Source organism: Odocoileus virginianus, chromosome 9 (genome assembly GCF_023699985.2).
Source record: "Odocoileus virginianus isolate 20LAN1187 ecotype Illinois chromosome 9, Ovbor_1.2, whole genome shotgun sequence".
Classification (NCBI taxonomy): domain Eukaryota; kingdom Metazoa; phylum Chordata; class Mammalia; order Artiodactyla; family Cervidae; genus Odocoileus; species Odocoileus virginianus.
Window position 1 is genome coordinate 72,391,157 of NC_069682.1, and position 18,644 is coordinate 72,409,800.

The window sequence follows — 18,644 nt, forward strand, 5'->3', positions numbered from 1 at the left end:
CACATCAAATATCTTCCACCAATGCCAAGGTTTAACATATCCCGAATTTTCCAGAAATGCAACCATTGACTGAAACAGCTGTAGAACTGTACTTTCATCTGTTCAGAACTTTACTGAGAGTTACTCACCACGTTGGAAAAACCACATGACTGATGGCAACGCCACTCATGGTATTTGGGCTGCCAACACACCTGTGGCTCCGTTTTTGTCCCTGTCGCACTCACAGCGCTTCTATGTATAGGGTACGCACCTGACGCTTCCTCGTGTTTTCTGGAGTCACTGTCGTGACCAGGCATTTGTATATTGAAATGCATTCAAGCTTAATATAAATTATTTTCCTTGTAATTCTCCTTTCTGCTAAAGTTAGGGCATTACGTGTATTGATTTGGCTGAGGGATGAGTTATGTACATAGGTAAAGTATATTATCTACTTCTTTTCCTTTTTTTTTTCTTCTGACTGTGCAGCATGTGGGATCTTAGTTCTCCAACCAAGGATCAAACCCTTGGGAGTGGCCCCTGCAGTGGAAGTGCGGAGTCTTAACCACTGGACTGCCAGGGAAAAGTGAAAAGTGAAGTCGCTCAGTCGTGTCCAACTCTTTGCGACTCCAGGGACTGTAGCCTGCCAGGCTCCTCTGTCCAGGGGATTTTCCAGGCAAGAATATTGGAATGGGTTGCCATTTCCTTCTCCAGGGGATCTTCCCGACCAAGTCAACTATAGTTTTCTATGACTTTCATTTAGTGGTGAGGAGTTCACAGAATACTTGTCATATAAAGGGGGCTTGGATTGGTTAGGGGGTGGAGAACCATCACCCTGAGTGATGTGTGTGTGTTTACACATCTTCCCTTCTCAGGGCTGCCTCCCTTATGAGGGCACGTCTCTCTGCTCATGCTCTCGGGGCCAGGCTGAGGAGGGGGCATACACTGTACCACCTCGAGAGTGAACATCTTAAATTTTATGCCCTGGGCGCCTCACTCTGTTCCTGGCCCTGGCAATGTGAGTTTGAATGTTTGCAGGATGAGGCGCAATGCCTGTCTCCACCACTCTGCTAGGAGATACAGTGCGGTGGAGCCCAGTCTACCGTGCTCATCACCAAACCTGCAACTCCTAGCACTGTGCTGCCAGATGCTCGGGGGTCGCCGGTTGAATGAATGAAGGGCATATATACCTAAACAAAAATGCATACATTTTAACTAAAGATGATCAACTCTGGGCCAGACACCAGGTCTGCAAAAGCAAGTAAGACCCAACCCTCCTTCCAGTCCAGCAGCAGAGGGACAGACACGCAACTTCTTGCAAAGCAGAATGAGAGGGTCCAGGGGACGGGGGTGGAGCCCACTGCCTGGGAGAAACCGAGTCCATCTGGGAGCAGGAGGGAAGACTTCCTACAGGAGTCACCACTTCAGGCCTGGGAGAGAACAGTTGCCAGGCTGCCCCACCCCATCCAGTCTAACCCATTTTATGGCTGGGGAAACTGAGTTTTGTTCTGGGTTCAGCTCTGCCACGCGTGACCTCGGCAAGTCTTTCCCCATCTTTGGGCCTCACCCTCCCCGTATGAACAATGAATGACCTTCAGAGTCAGCCTAATTTTGTAGCACAGAGGACTCAGACCAGCAGCCCTGCTGATGACAGTTACCTGCCCAATGACAGTTACCTGCCCGACGCCAGGATGCATTTGAACTGAGGCTGAAGGCATGTTAAAAGCCTTCTAAATTAGATGCCAACATTTTAGATTACACCTGAAAGCCCTAGTTTTCAACCAGGTGCAGTTTCGCTCCCCAGGGGACAATTGGCAATGTACCCCCTTCGGAAGGTCTTGGTTGTCACGGAGGGCGTGAAGTGGCAGTGGGGTGGGCCTGATACTGGCATCTAGTGGGTGGAACCCGGGACGCTGCTAAATATCCGACAATGCACACGACATCCCCCCTCCCCCACAACAAAGAATTCTCCCACAGAGCTGGGGTCGAGATGCCCTGCCTCAAAATCAAGGCCTTTTTCTGGGCCACACCAGCTCCTGGGAAGGTCCCATCGGATCCAACTGCTCTTTTACTGGGCAATTAATCATCAGCCTTTCTCTATAGTCCAGAGCTGTTCTCCGGTTTGTTACCATGCTTTCTCACTCCAGGCCTGGGCTCCCTGCTAGCCTCCAGCTCCCTGGGGGTGTGGCCTGCCTCTCCTGCTCACTCTTTTGACTTCTCTGGTTCAAACCTTGAGGCAGAGGTCTTCCCTGGTGGTCCAGTGGCTAAGACTCTGCACTTTCACTTCAGAGGGCCCAGGTTCGATCCCTGGTCAGGGAACTAGATCCCACATGCCGCAACTAAGACACAGTGCAGGCAAATAAATAAATATTTCACTGCTCTATGCCTTTCTGGTGAAAACTGAGCCCTAAATGTGCATCTGAAACAGAAACAAAGCTGCCTCTCTCTCTTGGCTTTGAGTTAGATTGCAGAAGGACTTTCTGACAGTGGCATGTTAGGGGAGTATGCTGAAGTGGCATGGAAGGTGGGGTTGGGCGGCAGGCAACGTGGGGGCTGAGAAAAGAGGCTCTAGAGAGAGGGCTGAGTTCCGGCGTTTGGGTTTCACCCTGGACTCAGGACAAATTCCTTTCCTCTCCAAGTCTGTTTCTCCATCTGTGAAATGGGTGCAGGGATCCTTCATCACTCGTTGAGTGGTGAGGATCTGACGGGAGCATGCCTGTGGAGGGCTGGTCCAGGGCTTGTCCAGTGAGGGCAGGGGTAGCTCCAGGGTCTGTGGAGGCAGGGAGATGACTGGAGAATTCCAGAAGGCAACAGCATGCCTTCCTCTCCAAGGGCTAAGAGGAAGGAAAAGGCCCTTTCCACTGCCTTGTTTTCTCTTTCAGGAATTCTCCCCAACTTTTTTTTAAAAATTCTTTTAATATTTATTTATTTATCTGGCCTCACGGGGCCTCAGTTGCAGCATGAGGGATCTAGTTCCCCGATAAGGGATGGAACCTGGGCCCCCGGCCTTGGGAGCACGGCGTCTTAGCCGCTGGACCGCCAGGGAAGGCCCTCTCCACCCACGCCACGGAGATCTCATCTCAAACCTTAGCCGGCCGCCCCCTGGGTGCTGAGTACTTCACCGGGAGAAGAGCCTAGAAGTGTGGCTCAGCCCTTCTCTGGGGCACGTTTCACATTGTTCGTCCATCTGGTCCCCAGGTACTGAATAATTTCTGAGTTCTAGGCACAGTGCTGGGCTCTGGGGGTGGGGGGGGGGGCACAGCCGTGAAGGAAGCAGGAAGTCATTTCTCAGGAGAGAGGTGCGTGTGTATTCAGTTGCTCAGTCGTGTCTGACTCTGCGAACCCACGGACCGTAGCAAGCCAGGCTCCTCTGTCCATGGGATTCTTCTGGCAAGAATACTGGAGTGGGCTGCCCATTTTTCTCCTCCAGGGGATCGTCCTGACCCAGGGATCGAACCTGCCTTTCCTGCATTGGCAGTCAGATTCTTCACCACTGAGCTACCTGGGAAGCCCCAGGAGAGTGGAGGAGCCAATAAACAGATAAACAACAGCAGGGATGCGGTTGTGGGGAGAGATGCCTGTGAGGGAGAAGGCAGCTGGTCAGGAAAGGCCCCTCGGCGGTGGCTGTCGAGCTGAAGTCTGAGGATGAGCAAGATGCAGGAAGCGGAAAGTGCAAAGGCCCTGAGGCAGGAACAAGGTATGTTTCAGGACCAGAGAGGAGGCCAGGGTGGAAGAAGCGAGGAAAGGAAGGTCGGAGATGATGACGGAAAGGCAGGCGGGAAGCAGATCACACGGGATTTTGAAGGCTGGAGTGAGGAGCTTCCAGTTTCCTCTTAAAGTCCCAGAGGAAAGGAAGATCTTCCCAGGTAGGAGAGCTGCCTTTCTCCTCGGAGTTCCAGGGCTCGCGGAGACCAGCGTCAATGCTGCCTGCTGCCTCCGCTCGGGCAGGCTTCCCTGCCTGGGACACCCCTTGCTTTCCCCTCACCTGCCCGACTTTTCCTCAGCTCACCCTTCCTCAAGAAGCTCCCCCCGCCCCACCAGCTATAGCCCGTGGGGCTCTCCTCCACCCTGACCGCCCCTCTGACACTGAAATCCTCTGGGGAATCTTGCTGATGAAGCATTCCGGGTCCTCCCCACAGAGGTTGATTCAGGAGGTCTGCAGTAGGACTCAGGGATCTCCTTTTTTTTTAAGGATTTATTTGGCTGTATCAGGTCTTAGTTGCAGCAGGTGGGATCTAGTTCCCAGGGGTCAAACCCAGGCCCTCTGCATTGAGAGTGTGGAGTCTTGGCCACTGGACCAGCAGGGAAATCCCAGGAACCTGCATTTTCAGCGAACTCTTCCAGATGATTCCATTGCCAGGCCTTGGAGAAACAGTGGCTGGCATTTTTGCAGAGCCATCTCAGGCAGTGGGGTTTGTGGTATGTATATGGAGGGGAAGGGAAGGGGGTAGTCAGTGGAATCCGAAGACCCTGAGTTTAAATCTCAGCTCTGCTACTTATCCAGCGGGGTGATCTCGGGCAAGTGCCATCACCTCTTTGAGCCTCAGTTTCTTCTTCTATAAAATGGGCATAGTCACACCTAACTCCAAGTGCTGAGATGAGATTTGTCCACATTATGTGCTTAGCCCAGGGCGCAGCCCACAACTGGTACTTACTTAATAAACCCAGTCTGGTCCCTGCCCCATAGCCACTTCCCAAGGGCCTCAGTGAGCTAACACCATCTGAGGTTTGTTGTGTACCAGGCAACACTCTCTAGACGAGGCTTCGGCAAACTTTCTCTGTAAAGGGCTAGACGTTGCGGGTCACAGGGTCTGTCGCAGCCGCTGCGCTCTGCACTTGGCACAAGCCGAAGTGTTCCTCACTCAGATGAGTCCGACTCTTTGTGACCGCATGGACTACAGCCCGCCAGGTTCCTCTGTCCATGGGATTTCTCAGGCAAGAGTATTGGAGTAGGTTGCCATTTCCTTCTCCAGGGGATCTTTCCAACCCAGGGGTCAAGCCCAGGTCTCCTGCATTGCAGGCAGATTCTTTACCATCTGAGCCCCCAGGGAAACAGCACCTTTCGCACGACGGCAGCCAGAAACAAACAGGAACAAATGAGCTGTGTTCCGATAAAACTTTACGGGACAGTAAAATTTGAATTTCATATAATTTTCATATTCTCTGAATGGAGATTTCCTCTTTGATATTTTTCAGTGACTGATACATGTAAGAACCACTTGTAGCTTGCAGGCCATACAAAAATAGGTGGTGGGCTAGACTTGGCCAGTAGGCCCTGGCTTGCTGACCCCTGCTCTGGACATTTTGTGTGTATCCATTCCTGAAATAGGCATGTTATTAACAACTGAATTTTCAGATCGGAAATACAGGCTCAGACGGGCTTAGATCCTTGTGCCAGGTCCACCTGACCTCAGTTGTGAGAGATGGTGGTGAGATTTGGATTCAGGCACAGCTAGATTCAGAGCTGTCTCTCAACCACTGCACCCTCCTGCTCTACAGAGGCCCCACACGCCTCAGATGCATATGCCGCATTGCAAGAACCAGGGACCTCTCCTCACTGAGAGGGAAAGAGAAGAAACATATTTGATATTGCATAAGCCACATCTATTTGGGTCTCTACCACAGCAGCCAAATCTGTATTCTCCCTAAGTAATTCTTAGAATAGTTGGGGGGCTACTGAGTAAGGTGGTTGATAGCGGCCTTTCTGAGAGGAAATGTTTGAGCCAAGAGCTTACTGTGAGAAGGAGCCAATCACGGGAGGAGGCCCCAGGCAGAGACCAGTAAGTACAAAGGCCCTGGGGTCAGAAAACCTTTCCGAGCTGAGATGATGCTTGCCTGCTCAGTCCTGTTTGACTCTTTGCCACCCCAGGGACTGTAGCCTGCCAGGCTCCTCTGTCTGTGGGATTTTCCAGGCAAGAATTCTGGAGTGGATTGCCATTTCCTACTCCAGGGGATCTTTCCGACCCAGAGATCAAACCCGTGTCCCCAGCATTGGCAGGCAGATTCTTTACCTCTGGGCCACCTTGGAATTACTGTAGCTTCTAATTCACATCCCACCAACAGGCAGCACCATGATCATCCACGGGGGTCTCACTCCTGTGGTAAGTGGTTTGATTTCTCATCTGAGAAATAAGATAAAAATAGTAGTCTCTTCATAGGGCTTTTGTGAAGATTGATTAATGCACACAAGGTTCTTAGGATGGTGTCTGATCCATAACGGGTGTTGAATAAATGGTGGATCTGTTTCCTGTCTTCTTTGAAAAGAGCTGGCCTCTGAACTGCTTGATCCTTGAAGTCAGAGGGGAGCATCACCAATGACTTAATGTGCAAGAACAGCTTTCTCATGTGGAAATTGTCTGTCTCTTAGGCTTTCTTGTCTCTCTTTTTCTACTCAATCCACCTCACCCATCCTTCCTTTCTTCCATCTACCCATTTATATACTTATCCACCATCCATCCATCCATCCATCATGTAGCCACTTGTTCATCTATAATTCATCTACCCATCCATCCACATATCCACCCACCCATCTACTAGATACCCATCCATCTATCTTCCTACATATCTATCTATCTATCCAGCCAGCCAGCAGCCAGCATTTATGGAGGGCTTGTGCCAGATTCTGGGGATGCAAAAACTAAAGAAACTCAATCTATGCCCTTGAGGAGCCCAAAGTCCCTTAGGCACAGAAGTACCTGAGCTGCTCTGTAAAACACGTCAGAGTATAGTTTGAATTTCTGCCACCCCTGCCACTTCCCTCACATGACCTCAAGATCGTGACTTTACCTCCTTCGACCCTAACTTTCTCATCAGTAAAATAGAAGCAGTCATCTCTATCTCCAAAGATTAGATGAGACCAGAAAGATAAATTACTTTTTACAGAGCCTGGCACTTAATAGGCATTTAAAATATGGTACCTATTATTCTAAGTGGAAAGCCAGGAAGGTTTCTTGGCGGCTTCTGGGCTTGACATAAAAGGATGGAGAGAATATGTGAGTTGAGAGGGGAAGTGGGGTGGAGGGACTCCCCTGGAGGCCCAGGAGTTAAGACTCCACCTTCCAATGCAGCGGGCATGGGTTCGATCCCTGGTTGGGGAACCAAGGTCCCACATGCTGAGGGGTGCTGCCAAAAATTGAAAAAATAAAATAAAAGGAGGGGAAAAGGGATTTTAGGCAGAGGGTACAACAAGAGCAGAGACAGGGGGGTCCAGGGCTCACAGACAGGCCAGTGGAACAGCAATGCTCTGGTTTCCCTCCTTCAGTGTTCTCGGGGCCGCAGGGTCCAGAGAACTGAACACCAGAGAGGGGAGGGTGGGTGCGGGACAGGTTCTGAGGGGCAAGGCCCTGCAGTCCAGGTGACCCACATAGCCACCGGCAGACAGAACTGGGTCATGGGAATTAATCTCTGTTGCAAGGCGGGCTCCCCTCCGCCCGCCATCTGGGCGGGAGGAGGTTGGCTTTGACACTTGGATGTCCCAGTGGAGCCTCCAACTTCACGAGGCCAGGCCCCACGCGCTCTGTACTGGCCCTTCCCTGCTGCGGCAGAGGGCGCCCCCGTCTCCCCAGAGCCTCCCCCTTCCGGTTACCTCTACAGAGAAGGCTTCCTGACCACCTTGGTAAAGCAGCCTGCCCCCCACCTCACGTGTTATCCCACCACCCTCTCTCAGGGCTTTGAAAGCACTCGGTCATTTCTTTCTTGGCTCCTGTCTCACGGACTAGAACGAGGGGCAGGGACTGGGTCTGCCTTGATCCCCCATGTGTCCCCAGCACCTGCTCAGTAAATGTTTATTGGATGAATAACTACACGAGGCCTTCCCCACTGGGGAAGTTGAGGAGATTTCTCAGAGTCAGAATCGCAGGCTCATGGGAGCGTTTTTGAGATGCTGAGTGGTCAGCTTCCTAAAGGGCCTCCGAGCCACCATGCCCATTATACAAGTGTAGAATCTGAGGCCCAGAGAGGGGAAGGAACTGGCCCTCAGGCACACAACCCTGCTGGGGAAGAATTAAGCCTGGGACCCAGGTTTCCTGCCTCTCAGCTTAGGGCCTGTTTTCCGTTGTGACCTCACAGAGGTCCCCTCCCCTCCCCCTGCAGACCCTGCCAGCCTGCCCGCCCCCCCACAGCCCTGCAGACCCTGCCAGCCTGGCCGCCCCCTCCCCCCACCCCTGCAGACCCTGCCAGCCTGCCCGCCCCCTCACCCCTGCAGACCCTGCAAGCCTGGTCACCCCCCCCAACCCCTGCAGACCCTGCCAGCCTGCCTACCCCCCCACAGCCCGGCAGACCCTGCCAGCCTGCCCGCCCCCTCACCCTGCAGACCCTGCAAGCCTGGTCACCCCCCCCAACCCCTGCAGACCCTGCCAGCCTGCCTACCCCCCCACACCGCGGCAGACCCTGCCAGCCTGCCGGCCCACTCACCCTGCAGACCCTGCCAGGCTGCCTGCCCCCTCCCCCTGCAGACCCTGTCAGCCTGGCCCCCCCCACAGCCCAGCAGACCCTGCCAGCCTGCCCGCCCCCTCACCCTGCAGACCCTGCCAGCCTGGCCGCCCCCCCCCACCACCCCTGCAGACCCTGCCAGCCTGGCCGCACCCCCTCACCCTGCAGACCCTGATAGACTGGCCCCCCCCACCCCTGCAGACCCTGCCAGCCTGCTCACCCCCCCACAGCCCTGCACCAGCCACTGCATCATCCTTTGCTGCACTTGGGAATTTCCCCTAGACTTACTGGCTCCTGGAAAGCCCAGAGAGGAGCAGAAAAACTGCAACCTTCTCCCCTCTGACATGGCGGTGGGGTACTAGAGAGGCAAGATCACTGGGCTGGGGGTTTGTGCTGCCTTTGGGGTCACAGCCAAGGGTAGCCCCAGCCCCAGAAGCCCCTGCCCAGACAGACCCGAGTCCTGCCAGGCCCAAATTCTCATTAGCAGTCAGAGGATTACCACCCCCATCTCCTGCAGACCTGGGGCTTCCCAGGTGGTGCTGGTGGAAAAGAACCCCGTCTGCCAATACAGATGTTAGAGACACAGGTTCGATCCCTGGGTGAGGAAGATCCCCTGGAGGAGGCTATGGCAATCCACTCCAGTACTCTTGCCTGGAGAATCCCATGGACATAGGAGCCCAGTAGGCTACAGTCCACGGGGTCGCAAAGAGCCGGACACAACTGAAACGACTTGGCACGCAATGCATGCCTGCAGACCTAGATGGGGGAGGGTAGGCAGTACTCAGGCCCGGTCAGGCCAGCTCTGCTTGGTCCACTGGCATGGGCCGGCCTCTTCTTTCTCTGAGGCTCGGTTTTTCTGGGTGTGAGATGGGGTGAAACTACTGATACTGTAGAGAAGTCAACAGGAAGTCTTTTCTGGCTGCCCACAAGGAAACGTCAGCCACCGCAGTCTGAGTGTCTACTGTACGAACTTGGCTGAGTACTTTAATTGTACTTTCAAGCCTTCTAGAAGGGCCGCCTGAGGAAGAGAGACATTTACAAAACAAACCAGAGAGCATTCCCGCCCTGAAATAAAGGCTCCTCACACAACTGTGGCTCCTAGTGATGACATATTCTGTCATGTCTGTTTGTTGTTGTTGGGCTTTCAATGGTGGTTGTGACCCACTAAATTGATTTTATGACCCTCAGGTTGAAAAGCCCTGTGTTAACTTAAACCTCTCAAAACCCTATGACAGAAGAATTATTAAAACCTCATTTTGTAGCCCAGGAAGGAGCTTGTCCAAGGAAGTGATGGGGCTTTGAGGCCAAGCCAGACCTCAATCCCTAGCTGCCATGCCCAGCTGCCCCTTTAAGAGCCGGGCCCCTTCCCGGGACAGGCGATGGAAACCTTCCCACAATGCCCGGCGGCTGCCCGTCCTGGCCCCAGGGTGCACCTCTTTTGGTTTCCCTAAGCAAGATGTCAGGCTAGTGAAACAGATCCCAGAGTTTAATTAAAATAATGAGCTCTGCCATAGGAAGGGCGCCAGGGCCAGCCAGCGTGGGGAAGATGAATTGGAGTTCTGTTCAGGGAAGCGGAGGGAGGGAGGGAGAGATGGAGAGAGGGAAAGGTGAGTGAGTACGAGAGAGACAGGACGGTCAGAGCGAAGAGACCAGGAGGAAGCAGGGAGGCGGGAGAGAGACAGAGAATAAAAAGGTGGGGAGGGGGACAGATCCGAGAGGACAGTCATGGTTTGAGTCGGCACTGCCCACTCTCTTGCCTCCTCTAACCCTTCCTCCCGGAGAACCCCAAGATCAGAATCGTCTGCGGGATCTGAACGCATCACCCCTCTGCTTTCGAGCTTTCTATGGCTCCCCAGTACCTCCGGAATGAACCCAGACCCCCCAGCTGTGGCTCTCGAGGCCCTGCAGGGTCTGGCTCCTGCTGCCCTCCCCCTCTGATCCCCCTCTGATCCGCATGCCCCTCCTCACTGCTCCACAGCCCGTGGCCCCCCTCTCCTTTCCCCACTGGGCTGCCCCCCGGGTCCACACACGGGCTCTGCTCTCTCCCCACCTCTCCTGCCCCAGATAACTCTGGACTTCTCCTCCAAGGTCTCTTTAAATATCACTTGGGGGCACAGGGCTGAACCCGACTGCAGCACTCCCTTCCTGAGCTCAAGGTTCAGAACGGGAGCCTGATGATACACAAGCAATGAATGAAAGGAGATGAGATTTAAGGCCCTGGGTGGAAAAGCAATGTCTGACCTTCTGAGCATTCTCCATGCCAGACCCTGCTCAGAATACTTTATGTGCATTTATTGCATCTCTCTCCAGCCTGAAAGGTGGGGACCAGTACTGCCTTCACCCCCATGAGCAGTGAAACCAGGCTGCTCACAGCTTGTCTGGGCAGAGCTGGGCTGTGAAACCACCAGGCTTCACGGTGGCTCCAAACGGTGAGGCGATGGGGCAGGCTGGGCAGGTGGCTGGGGACCGGGAGAGGGAGGTAGTGGATCACTGGTGGCCAGAGAAGGTGAGCTGCTCAGAGAGAGATGGGCTGGCCATGCAAAGATGTAGGAGAGTGTTTTTGGAGGGGGCGGGCAGTGAAGCAGTGGGATATTCTGAGCTCTGCCCACTTCAGCACCCAAGAGCTCCCATCATTTAAAAAATCTATGAGACTTCCCTGGTGGTCCGGTGGTTAAGACTCTGTGCTTCCAATGCAAGGGGCACGGATTTGATTCCTGGTGCAAAACTAAGATCCCACATGCCACGCAACACAGCCAAAAAATAAAAATAAATAACGATAAAAATAATGAAAAAAAAGTGCTTGCCCCATGCCAGTGTGGGCACTGGGAGAGGCCAGAACCCAGCTGATTGAAGACCTGGTGGGTTCCAGCCCTGCGGCAGGTCACTGGGCTCTTTCTCTCTGTGGGTGACCTTGGAGGAAAGTTCTAGGGGACCCAAGGGGGCAGCCACCAATCTTCCTAGAGGTCAGGGGAGGGCCAGGCCTGTCTCTTGGTTTATGATGGCTTCATTCATTCATCAGCTCCCTCCTGCCTCACCTCACCATGGCTTGATTACCCGCTTAAGGCCTCTCTAACCTCTCCCTGTCACAGGTTCCACTCCACCCACAGTGGCCTTCTTGCCATTTCTGAATATATTGAGCTCATTTCTGCCCTAGGGGCTTTGCATTGCAGTCCCCTCTGCCTGGAATGTTCTTTGTTCATTTTGTGATGCTGTCCTTAATTAAGCCTCAGCTTCCAGGAAGGGGTTGGAGGTATGTAAAAAAGGGGCCATTCCTGCTAGACCTCATAATGCCTAAGGGTCTTCAACAAGTTTTCATGGTGGAAGCATAAAGTTACTCACCACATTGCTGTTTATTGGATTAGAAAGTTTTGAAGCAGCCTCAGTGTCCATCGACAATGCAAGTTAAATCAACAGTGAGTGAGCCGCACAATGGAATACTATGCAGTTGTAAAGAAGGGGCAGGATGGTTCACAATGCATAAATAGAGAAAAATCCCTGAGGAATAATGTTAGCAAACAGAGCAAGATGAGAACAATGTGTGTAGCCAGCCCCCATTTCAATAAAGCAAAGAAAAAGGATCTATGCATACATGAATTAGGATGAACTTGTATGTGGTTAAATTGTTTCTCGAAGAAATCAGGAGAAATTAGTAATTGTGGCTGCCTCTGGGGAGGAGGGCTGGGGACAGGGGTTGGGAGAACGACTTTTCACTGTGTGCCTTTTTTAACACTTAACTTTCACATCAAGAAAATATATCACCTATTTAAAATACTGCCATCCCAATATTTTTAGACTTTTGACCTTAAGTCTAAATGGGTTACATACACAAACAGGGACACAAGTGATGATGATGAGAGAAGACCGTTTCGTCAGATCTCGCCACTCTCGCATCCCATTACTGGCTCAGGCCACGAGAACAGCATGAATTTAAAATGCAAATATATAAGCACATAAAACAAATCCTGTGGTTATCTTGTGAACCTCACACATACACTGTGTTGTAATTTTGTGCAGGCAGGTCAAAAGCATGAATTTGTTCAATTTAATATTTTAAATGTTCTGCAAATTTGGGGAGGTCTTCATTTGGGGGGTTTAAGAAAATAAATTTATATTCCAGGAATCTGAAAAAACAGAAGTCTTCTAGTCTTTGATACTTTGGCTACCTGGGGCGAAGAACTGACTCACTGGAAAAGATCCTGATGCTGGGAAAGACTGAAGGCAGGAGGAGAAGGGGATGGCAGAGGATGAGATGGTTGGATGGCATCACTCACTCAATGGACATGGATTTGGGTGGACTCCGGGAGTTGGTGATGGACAGGGAGGCCTGGTGTGCTGCAGTCCATGGGGTCGCAAAGAGCTGGACATGACTGAGCGACTGAACTGAATTGGGGTTTCTCTTGGCCTGAAGGACCCAGTTCTCAGGGAGGGACCAGGGAAGCTCAGAGAAGAGGAACAGTAAGCTCACGATCTACATTTAGCCACTCCCGGGGGACAGCGACAAATTCACTCCCTGCAGTGGCAGGGCCTGGCTCCCCCCTGGGAACCTTGGGTGAGAGGGGGCAGGAGGGAATACGAGACTGGAAGGCTGGTCTGGCTGTGAACTTGGGGGATCGTCGGGTTTTTTTAGCTGGCTTTCCGGAAACTGAGCTAGAAGCTCCACCCAGTTCTGTCCAATCCCACACGCAGCCCAGGCTGTTTGGCTAAAACATCAAAGTAAGAGATGTTGTATGTTTTTACTTATAAATCTAAGAAAATGAAATAAATGAATCAATATAATAAAATAGAAACAGATTCACAGATACAGAGAATGGACTAGCATCTAGCCAGTGGGGAGAGACAAGATAGAGTAGCGGATTAAGAGAGATAAATTACTAGGTATAAAATAAATTAGATACAAAGATGTAATATACAGCACAGGGAATTTAGAGAATCTTTTCTAATAACTTTAAATGGAGTATCATCTGTGAGAATATAGAACCACTAGGTTGTACACCTGAAACTAATATTGCAAATAAACTATACTTCAATAAGAAAAGTGAGATATGTTGATTTAGCATAGCTGTGACCTGACCTGAACCAAGGCCAAAGTTCCCCAGCAGCCCGCAGGACAGCAGAAATGACCAAATATCACTACTGATAACATACTTGAGTTTAACCCTTTTGTGAATGTGGCCCTTTACTGACCTCGGAACTCGTATCCAGCCTGCATCTGACTTCTCACAGCCACCCCAGGAGGAAGTAGGGTTGGTTTCAAAATTCTCATTTCACAGATAGGCAAGCTGAGATTCAGCATGGGGAAGGGGACTTGTCTAAGGTCACACAGTGGGGGATGTCACCCATGGTAAGGCTCTTCAGTCCAGAACTCTTTCTGAGACACCACCTAGGAGAAGCCAGGGTGGCCCTTGCCCAGGGCTTGGGTCCCCAGGGCATGGGTGGACCAGGCCGCCGTCTCTCCAAGTGGGCAGAGCCCAGCTGACCTGGTCTAGACTGTGCTTCTGAGCCTGCTGCTGGGGGAGCAGGTGGAGGCACAAGTGACAGGGAATCTCAGAAGAGCTAAGGCATTAGCAAGACCTGTCACATCTACCTTTAAGGGATTTTGGGAGAATCTCCCTGGCAGTCTAGTGGTTAAGATTCCGGGCTTCCACAAAAGGGAGTATTGGTTCGATCCCTGGTTGGGGAACTAAGATCCCATGTCTCACAGTGTGGACCAAAAAAATAAAAAGAGGTGTCTGGAATGTACCCACTTCTCCCCCTTCCCTAACAGATGCCGCTGGGCCAGGCCACCATCCTCTTCTGCTTGGATGGTTGCAGTCACCTCCTCACTATCTTCCTGCTTCTGTCCTTGTGCTTATGATAAACCGATTCATTTTCCACGTTCATCTGAGGGGTCCTGGAACCTAAGCTGGGTCATTTCTCTCTCCTTGGCTGTCTCCCAATGCGCTCAGAACAAAGGCTGACGTCCTTGCCAGGCCCTCGAGGCCCTGCATGGCGGGCCCTTCTTCGCTCTCTGGCCTGCCTCTCTCCGCCCCTCCCCTTGCTCACCCTGCTGCAGCCACACTGGCCTTCTTGCTGCTCCTGGAACACACCAGTCACTTCCAGCCTCAGGGCCTTTGCACTATTCATTCCCTCTGCCAAGAACACTCCACCCCCCACACAACACACATCTCTTTTCTTCACTTATTTCACATCTCTGCTTAAATGTCACATCCCCAGAAGGGCTTACCCTGACCTCCTTCAAATGCCACCAACTTTCCATCAAAATCTGTGCCCTTCCTTATTACATCTGTGGATTTATTGTTGTTTAGTTGCTAAGTCATGGCCAACTCTTTTGTGCCCCCGTGGACTGTAGCCCACAGGGTTCCTCTGTCCATGGGATTTTACAGGCAAGAACACTGGAGTGGGTTGCCGTTTCCTCCCCGAGAGAATCTTCCTGACCCAGGGATCAAACCTGTGTCTCCTGCGTTGGCAGGTGGATTCTTTACCATCAAGCCACCAGGGAAGCACATCTGTGGACAGATATTATGTATTTCACGGTGTCCTGTTGTTTTTTGTTCCTCTCTCCTTTCTAGACAGTAAGCTTCATGAGCTCTGGGGCCTTGGCTTTTTTCCTTCATCACTGTTTGCTCGGAGCCTAGCAAGGGGCTGGTGTACAGTAGACACTACAGAAAGATTTGTTGGAGAACAAACAAGTGAATCCAGACTCCTTAGTACTTCAACCGGGTTAAGTTGAAATGAAATGCCCCGTGGATTTTTCCTTTCAAGAAACGCAGATCTGACTTCCCACTGGGGTTGGGCAGTTTTTCTGCTGGCCACCCGCCCACGTCACTGCTGTAACAATACCTGTTTTGTGCGTTTGACTGGAGGCAAAGCATGCTCTGTTCAGCCAAGGTCGTCAAGGAACACAATGAGAATGTTTTGGGGCTCAAGGTAGAATTTGTATCGTGACATACTGCTCCAAATGCATGGTTACCAAGGAACTGGGAAACATTCCTTTGTAAACAGCGAATGAAATCTTTTTTTAATAAAATATTATTTATTTATTTGGTTGGCTGTGCCGGGTCTTAGTTGTGATGCTCGGAATCTTTGATCTTCACTGCAGCATGTGGACTCTAGTTCTCCAACCAGGGATTGAACCTGGGGCCCCCTGCTTTGGAAGGTGGAGATTTAACCACTGGACCACCAGAGAAGTCCCAGCAAATGAGATCTTACAGAAAATCAGCTTTCCTTGGAATTGGCTCCCCTTTCCAAAAGACCATTATTAGGCAGAAAATGATCATTCATAATCATGACAGTTACCATGAACTGAGCAGCTATTATAGGGTGAAGCGCCGTATGGAGTGTAATAGGTACACTGTCAACTCCATTCTCGCGATACCCGGGAACAGTATTCCTGCCTGCCAGAAAAGGGAACGGAGACTCAGAGAAGTGAAGTCACTTGCCTGATGACCCACAGCCACTAAGAGCAGAAGACAGCACCCAAAACCCGGTCTTGTCCCCTCCTATCCAAGAAGAGGTCCTCTAAGCACACTGGCATTAGCAATTTGCTGCTAAGAGAGCCATGCAGGTAAGGACAGGCCTGCCGACCAGGGTCTGAAGAAAAAGGATTCTAGAAAATCCAGACGACAAGGGTGTCCAGTCACATGGTACCCTGAGTTTCGGGGGGGGGGAGGTTACGCTTCACTGCTGGTGTGTTCCCGGAAGAAGCCGGAGAGCTCTAGGTATTTTCCCTAAAAGGTCTGGTGAAAGGTGTGTCTGGAGAGGTCTCTCAGGATTCCATTAAAGCAGGGGCTTAGGGGCCTGGCGCAGGCACCTGTGTGTTGCCGGGCCAACACATTAGTGGGTCTCCCCATTCTTTTTTCTTTTTAAAGATTTTTTTTTTTTTTTTTTTGCTATGGACCATTTTTAAAGTCCTTATTGAAGTTTTAACAATATCATTTCTGTTTTATGTTTTGGGTTTTCGGCCAGGAAGCATGCGGGATCTTGGCTCCCTGAGTGGGGGTGGGACCCACATCCTATGCTTTGGAAGGCTTAACTACTGGACCGCCAGGAAAGTCCCTGGGTTTCCCCACCTGTGAGAGGATGTCGTGGGCCAAGACTGAGCAAGAAGGCCCGGATTTCCAAACGCAGGACCCTGACCTGGGGGCGTGCAACAGGTAGGGTGGAGTCCTGCTTCGCATTTGGCCCATGAGGCGAAATGAAATTTGGCTGAAACCAACTTTGGCCAGGGGCTTTCCAGGTGGCTCAGTGGTAAATAATTCACCTGCTAATGCAGGAGAAGCAGGTTCAGTTCCTGGGTTGGGAAGATCCCCTGGAGAAGGAAATGGCAACCCACTCCAGTATTCTTGCCTGGAGAATCCCATGGCCTGCAGAGTCTGGGGAGCTACAGTCCAAGGGGTTGCAAAGAGCCAGACACAGCTGAGTGACTGAGCATGTATGACACTTTGGCCAACACAAGGCACTCGGGGGGTCCTGTTCTAGGGCAGACCCTTTGGCTTGAGAGTCCCATCACACCTCCTCCAAAACCTCCTGATTTCCTGACGTGCCATGAACTTGCTAGCCCTGTGAGTCTAAAAACCTCACTTCCAGGGACTGCCTGGTGATCCAGTGGCGGGGGTGCGGGTCTGATTCCTGGTCTGGGAACTAAGACCCCACACGTGCACAGCACGGCCAAGAGAAGACACTGCCAGCACGGTCTCCGCCTCGAGGTGAGGTCGATGTTCCTTCCTCCTGAATTTGGGCTCTGCAATCGCATGTTCAACAGAGTATGGCCGAAATGATGTGCTGCCAGTTTCAGGACCCGAGCCTTGAGAAACGGGCATCTATCACTTCCTGTTTCTTGATATGGTCACGCGTGGAGCCCGGTTACCATGCTCTGAGGAGATGCAGGCACTGACAGCCAGGAGCGACTCCGAGGCTGGGCTGGGTGAGGGGCCCCAGCTGAGGGGTCCTAGTGGGCCCCACGTGCCCCGCAGAAGTGAACTAGCCCCACCCATCCCCATAGCCATTGCAGACTCATGAATAAATCAGTGATTTTGTTTCAAGCCACTCGGTCTTGGGGGTGGCTTGTCACGCGACAATAGATAACCAGAACACCTCCCCAACACGCTCTCCAACTTGAAAGGCATTTCCTACATCTTGCAGGAAGCCTAAATCCAGATGTAAGATGTGAATAACAGCAGAGAAGCCTGGTTATTTGAGGAAAGGAGGAAGTGAAGCTGCTCAGTCATGTCTGACTCTTTGCTACCTCAAGGACTGTAGCCCGCCAGGCTCCTCCGTCCATGGGATTTTCCAGACGAGAATACTGGAGTGTGTTGCCATTTCCTTCTCCAGGGGATGTTCCTGACCCAGGGATCGAACTGCGTCTCCCACATTGCAGGCAGACTCTTTACTGTCTGAGCCACCGAGGAATCCCGAATCCTGGTTATTTGAAGGAAGGTCAATAAATCAGGCCAGAAAACTTCACCTGCTGACTTTCCCCCAATCTCTCCCCAGTTCATCAACTAAAATAGCTAAGAATAGTCGTGGACTCTTACTTTATTGAGACAGAATTCTTTATTAACCAAACACACCCCCAGAGCCTCCATAGTCAGGGGTGAAGGTGGCAGAGGTGGAGAATAGATGTTTTCCTTTAATTCAGTATTGCATATTTTTCATGGAACATGGAATTATCTGGGAGCTCTTGTCCTATTTGGAATGTCAAAGGAGATAAGGCCTTTGTATGGGAAAGCACCAGAAACCGCTCCTTCTGTTCTTTGGATGATCGTGTGGGGCTGCCGTGGAGATGGAGCTGGGAAGAGGTAGGGGAATTTGGCCTGTAAAATCTTCATGAATGCCTCTTTCTCCAGGGCTTGGACTGGCTCCATGGAAATGGGTTTGCTTGCTTTTCATGGAAGTAGATGTGCCATGTGGTTTTAAAAGTCTCTAAAACTCCATCTGCCAAACTGCTCCTCTCTTATTTTCAGCTCGCCAGGACTCCCCAAAGGGCCAAGATGACAGGATAAGGCCTAAGGAATGCCAATAGCAGGATCCCAGCTGTGAGAGTCAATGCCCATGCCGAAAATGACAGCGTCCCAAAAGCACTCATCAGGAACCTAGGGAAGGTTATTGGATACAAAGTGTGGGCTAGACAAAGAATGAAATACTACTTAGCTGTAAATAAGGAATGAGGCACTGATGCATGTGATGCCATGGACAAACCTTTAAAACACGGAAGAAGCCAGACACAACGGACCACATAT

At 51.5% G+C, this 18,644-nt stretch overlaps 1 protein-coding gene and 1 non-coding gene across 2 annotated transcripts in view; one reads left to right on the forward strand and one right to left on the reverse strand.

Annotated features, from left to right (window-relative positions):
- The window catches only part of KCNB1 (potassium voltage-gated channel subfamily B member 1), a 116,580-nt gene that overhangs the window by 38,792 nt on the left and 59,144 nt on the right, over positions 1-18,644 (reverse strand). The gene's annotated exons all lie outside the window — the stretch shown is intronic.
- TRNAE-UUC (transfer RNA glutamic acid (anticodon UUC)) lies at positions 2,223-2,295 on the forward strand. The gene has a single exon. It is a non-coding gene; the product is annotated as a tRNA-Glu (tRNA).